A 6000-nucleotide genomic window follows, 5' to 3' on the forward strand; every position below is an offset into this window, starting at 1 on the left:
TTTGGACCCAAATTAAAAATGAAGCAGTATCAGGGCCTGCAATTCGGGTAGGGTCTCTTTCAGGACCGATGTGGAATCTTAATCAGTTCTAGGACCGGTATGGGTATGGGATATTGTTCATTACCGGTAGGTACATGTTTCAGGATCTGTATGGGGACGGGATCAGTTCCAGCACCGGTATGGGTTCAGTGTAAGTTCTGGTATGGGTTCGGGAACAATTCCAGAGCCGGTACGGCTTTGGGAGCAATTCCAGCACCGGTATAGAGTCAAGATCAATTGCAGGACCGGTGTGGGATTGGGATCAATTCCACGACTGGTATGATGTCAGTTAAAGTACTGGTAATGGGTTATAATCAGTTCCAGGACCAGTGTGGGTTTATGGCTAATTCTAAGGCCTGTATGGGATTGGATCGACATGGGTTCAGGATTAGTTCCAGGATCGGTATGGGTTCTGAACCAGTTTCTCTTAATGTGTCCCTTGGAGTTAAAAAATCCGTTGCTCGCATCCTAAAGATATAAAAGTACTTAAAATATCTTGCATAACCCCGTAACCGGGCCAAATTAACTAGTTGAGAAAAATTGTGTGGAATAATTCAAAGATAACCTAAACTGTACCTATATAGCATGATCATCGCACATGAACTCGCTAACCAAATATTTCTTATACTGTTGATACATAAATCAACAATTAAAAAGTTGCCTTAGCAAAATCAGGTCAAAAGAAACGGAGAAAAGGAGGAAAGGAAGAAAAATATAAATAAATAACAATAAATAAAAAATATAAATAATTTTAGGAAATGTTTCAAAACAAGCACAGTTTGTATCCAAGAAAAAAGAAAAACGTAGCGACTGTTAGAATGTCCATCAATACAATAACAGAATATATAAATAAGCAATAGGAAAGTAAAATAAAAGAATAAATAAGCAAACATAAATAACAAACATCGAACAATAATAATAATAACGAATAACGAACATCAAACAAAAAGTTATAAATGATAAATAGATATGAAGATATAATGGTATGGAAATACAATACCAGAAACAATCATGAAAGAATAATTAGACAAAAAATAAAGAGCAAAACAAATTATCAATTATTTTAACAACAAGATTGAAACAAACGATTCAAATTATTAAAAATTATAAAAAATTGACAATAATAAACAATTAAACATTGATTGAAATATAAAGAACAAAAGTAATTGTCGGCATTATTCCTTTACCCGGAAGCTCATTTTGTTTTGTCATGCTCCATACCATAAAGTATGTACAACCTTTCCGAGCAAAAAGGTTTCGTTATATCCTTGAAAACGTCACATCACCTTGAACACTGTGCTCAGTGCTTTAAGCTACTTCGTAAAGTTCTGAAGGGAAACTATTTCCCGGTTCTATTTATTCGTCGATTGAAAGTTCTTCCTCGCGCGTACGTACTTAAGCTACGTACTTGCATGAGCACCACACAATCACCCAAATCTTGCTATCTCGCTAGTGGTTCTTGCTTGGTCCTTGGCAATCGTTTCGAACCGGTCGGATAGACGAATGTTCTTGGCCCTGGCCCTGGGCCAGTTTTGACTGTACATGGTAAAAACTGGCCGGCCCGGTGTGCTGCTGTTGCATTTTTCCCACTTTTACACGATACATTCTACCAGTTCTCGATCGATAGTTTCTGTTTTTTCGAGACGTTCTAGAGGAAGGATTTGTTCTACGTTGTTGCAGCCGCAGAGGATTGTGTGTAGCTAAATGTATTGAAGGCTTTTTTGAAAGTCCGTCCGTATGCTCAAGGCTAACAGATTGTCAGTGGCAAAAATCGTATGTACTAGCTTATAAATAATCCTTTTAAATAAGCTTTATTCGAATGCTGACATAAATTACCAAAAGACCATTACATTGCAATTGCCTTTAAGCAGATTAACATTCAATTACCGTGCATAACGCAAAGCAGGCTCTTATTGCACAAGCAAAACCGCCACATTAAGCTGTTTTTTTTTAATTCTAATGAAGCTATGGTCAATGAAGATGCGCTGTAAATTTGCAGTGTGCGCATAATGTTATTAAAACACACTCAGCATATTGCAATTAATTTACATTTAATCGATTCACCAGCCTTTCGATTAAGGGCTTTATTATAGCTTCTTAATGTGCGGAATGAGGAGCGGAGGAAAAAAGCGCAAAAAATCATTAGAAAGTAGGCTCTGGCTCTTGCAGCGCATGCTTGGAATTTACAATGGCTGCAGATGCAACAGCACTGCAGAAGAAGAAACAATCGATCGTGCCCAAAGCTACTGCTGCTGCTGCTGTTGTTGTTGTTGCTGCAACTAACGCACCCTTTGCACATACCACCCCGGTGGCCATTTCGCTCGACTTCGACTTAATTAACCGCATTTTGAGAAGCTATTCAAACGAAACAGCGACCCGATGCGTAACTATTGACAGGGTTGCGTCGGAGCCATGAATTTATTTGCCCGGATTCTGGTGCGGGCGGCTGTGAGCGTGTATGCAACTCCCGCCGCTTCCCGGGGCGAAAGGGCAGAATGCTGCGCAAGGGAAGAATGCATCACGATGAAGACCACGAGCGCCGCTGCAGCCGGGCGGTGCAACTGGGTGCTGACTGGGAATTGCATAATTTCTGGTTGCACAGCGTGAATGTGTGACCGAATGCGGGCACAGTAACAGACACACACACACGTACGTTCCGTTTTACCATACCATAGCGCTCCAAAAACCGATCCAGTTTTGCTGAATTCGGCACATTGGTTTGGGATGGGAGAAAGATGTAGGCCGCGAATCGCGATCGTTCGGCAGCGAGATCGTTGAGAAGAGAGAAGAAGAAACCGAAGAGGAATGGTAATGTACCGCTCACGGTTGTTGATTATACAATTTCACTCTCTTTCTCCGTCCCGCGCCCGTTTGTTAAAAAGGCGAAGCGGATCGGCATCCCCGACGGGTTGCAGGGAGGACGGTGGTGCGAGCCGCTCGAATACATCGAGTGCAATGATGCATTTCGTGCAACATACCAGTGTGTGCCCTTGCAGTCAATAGCCGTTGCCGTTTGCATGCTGCAGGAACACGCACCCGGGCTGGGTGGGTGTACCATTTCACTGAGATTTCGTAAAAGTACCACTTGCTTCACCTGCCGATAAAGCGATTCTTTTGTTTGTTTGCTTGTTTTTTGCTTCCCAGCATCTATTGCAGGTGTGCGGAGTAGGTTTTGGTAGTGGTTATTTGTTACCTTCAGGCATGTTTGTTAGTAAGCGTTTTTATTTGCTAATACAAATGTTTGAATTAAAAATGCTTCTTTAATTGTTACAATTTAATATAAAAGGCTTGATTGCAGCAGCAATTTGATGTTTTGCTTTATTTTGAACAGTAGTTTTTATTTATTTGTATTGTCATGCTTTATATTTTAAGTTTTTATATAGTCTTATTAATATATAAATATGTAAGTTTCGATAAAGCTAGTAGAAACAGTTCAGTAGTGCCGTACGGCTTTCTTAGTTAATCGAAGTTTGTTGAGTGTTTAGAGTACCGAGAGCACCAGTTCTCTAAGCACCACCTGTTCATCGACTTCAAGTTGTCCTACAACACCATAGAGCGGAATAAGCATAGTACAGTGCATGGTGAGAGTATTGAATTTGATTCTGAAATCGTTCGAATCTCACAGAGGTCTGAGGCAAGGTGACGGACTCTCCTGTCTGCTCTTCAACATCGCCCGAAAGGTATCATTCGAAGCGCGGAGCTAGACAACGACATCCGTGGCACGATCCTCTACCGGTCTCTCCAATTTCTTGGCTTCGCGGATGACATCGACATCATCGTCAGGAAGGTGTGAGGCGTACACCGTAACGCGAAGCAGCAAGAATTCGATTGAGAATCAATGCCTCGAAGACGAAGTACCTGCTTACCGGAGACTCAGACCATCTGGGAAGCAGTGCATTAGTTGACGGCGACATTCTCGAGGTGGTTAAGGAGTTCCGCTACCTTGGGACGGTCGTTACTTCGGACAACGACAGTAGCAGCGAAATCCGGAGACACATTGTTCATCTACTGCTGAGATATATCACACATTGATTCGCTCGATGGTCCTCTATGGACACGAGTCTTGGACCAGTCGAGCGAAGGATGCAAACGCTCTGGGCGTGTTTGAGCGTCGCATCCTCCGGACCATTATCTTGGTTTTCGAGCATGGAGTTTGGAGGAGATTCCCTTCGTACAGTCCAAACGTTCATCCTTTTTGTACAGTTTGAGACCTCTAGCGGCTGCTAGCTGAAGTACGGGCGCTCCTTATCCGATCCTCAAACGATCGCGTCGTCACCATAAAGTGACGAGTTTCTTAACGTTCACCTTTATTTGTCTCTTACAGTACCCTCATGTTGGACGACCAGGTGGTCTGTTCGATAGACAATCCGGCTCCTACAAGCTCGAACAGGATCAAATCCCATTCTTGAACTTCGTGATATATTAGGTATAGATTGTTGTAACACAAGCAGCTTTTAAAAGCAAAAACTAGCTTAGGTTCCAAGGTGTAATAAGCAATTGCCACAGCATTCTAAGGCTTATTTAATAACCCTATGCGTGATCAACCCGCACGCCCCATACGCACACAACACAATCTGCGGCACGAACATACGCGCAAAATGTGCCATGATTGCAGCTTCCAGAAAACCTTGCCGGGTTAATGCATTTCCTACATTGCGGCATTGATTTGGTCCCCGTTTGCCCGGGCACCAGCACCGCCAGCGCGGTCGCTTTGCACCTGATTCTAATGTCAGCTTCAATTGGGGACGCACCGTGTATCGCATGGGGTGACGCAAGAGTTATACACGGGCGGGGTCACTTAAATCCTGGTGACACGAGAGATGATAGTGCGCACGCAGTGAATAAGTCGCCGAGCAAAAGGCATGCAAAATTAATTACACAAGCTACAAACAGCAGGGCGATCCTAACAGAGACCCACTACACGAACAAACTGCTGTTAAGCATCCCCCGCTTCTCGAGTTAACATTAAGCTGTACTGTTAAGCCATTAAGTGTGAGCTGCAGTGTTTGCTGTTGCTCCAAATTTAATCCCTTAATTTCGGCATCGTTTGTTCGGTGGTGCTATCGACAGCGCTGTTTCGTTGCGCATATAGAGAAGCTTGTCCGCGATGTAGCGAAGCAGCGTTAACTAGGAAATACTGCGCGTGCAATCCGTGCAAAAAAACGTGTGTGACTAATTTCTGCCTGCCGTTTGACCAAACCTAAACAGTGCCCGGCGTGTATTGACAGCGCGCGGAAAACCGATGCCATACGCGCGATGTTAAAAGCTTGAGGCAACCTGGCGCGTACGCACGCGTTCGGCTGAAATCGAAAGCGGTGCGCGGTGGTGCAGCGCTTGCAATACGCGCTGGTACGAAATATTTGCATAACACGTAGCTGCACACAGCGCAAACCGGCACGCAATGCCGACGAACGATGAAACCGACCCCCGGGGGAACAAGCGCGCGTGCATCGCAGCATCGCACAGTTGGTGTGCCGGGGCCGCGCAAAACTGCACACACAACCTCCCAAAGCGGGAAGCGAACACGATGAATGGCTTTTCTGGAGCGCTTTTCTCCGGTATTGGGAGGGCGGGCCGGCTATCGGTTACAGAACCAAGACTGAGGCCCACTCAGCCGATCTGGCCCGATTAGGTGTTGCCGTTGATACATTTATCAAGTGCGGGTCTGCTTTGCGCAGCACACAGCTTTGCGTCTCCGCTAGGGGGACATGATGTTTTCCCTCGCGTGACCTCGGTCGAGGTTATGAGAAAATGCCGAGGTGTGATATTTCATGTCATGTGTATCAATTTCGGTTCCGTGGGTATGGTTCCCTCGTGTTTTAGTGTGTTACGTGTGTGTCTTATATGTTTGGCTTTTAATTTTCTTTCCATTCCCTGCTCGGGGGACTGGGTTAATTAAAGTGCACAATTTCCATGGGAAACTGTGCCGCACGTTATCACAATGTAAGGCAGTAAGCAGTA

The sequence above is a fragment of the Anopheles gambiae genome, chromosome 3, assembly GCF_943734735.2.
Source record: "Anopheles gambiae chromosome 3, idAnoGambNW_F1_1, whole genome shotgun sequence".
NCBI lineage: Eukaryota > Metazoa > Arthropoda > Insecta > Diptera > Culicidae > Anopheles > Anopheles gambiae.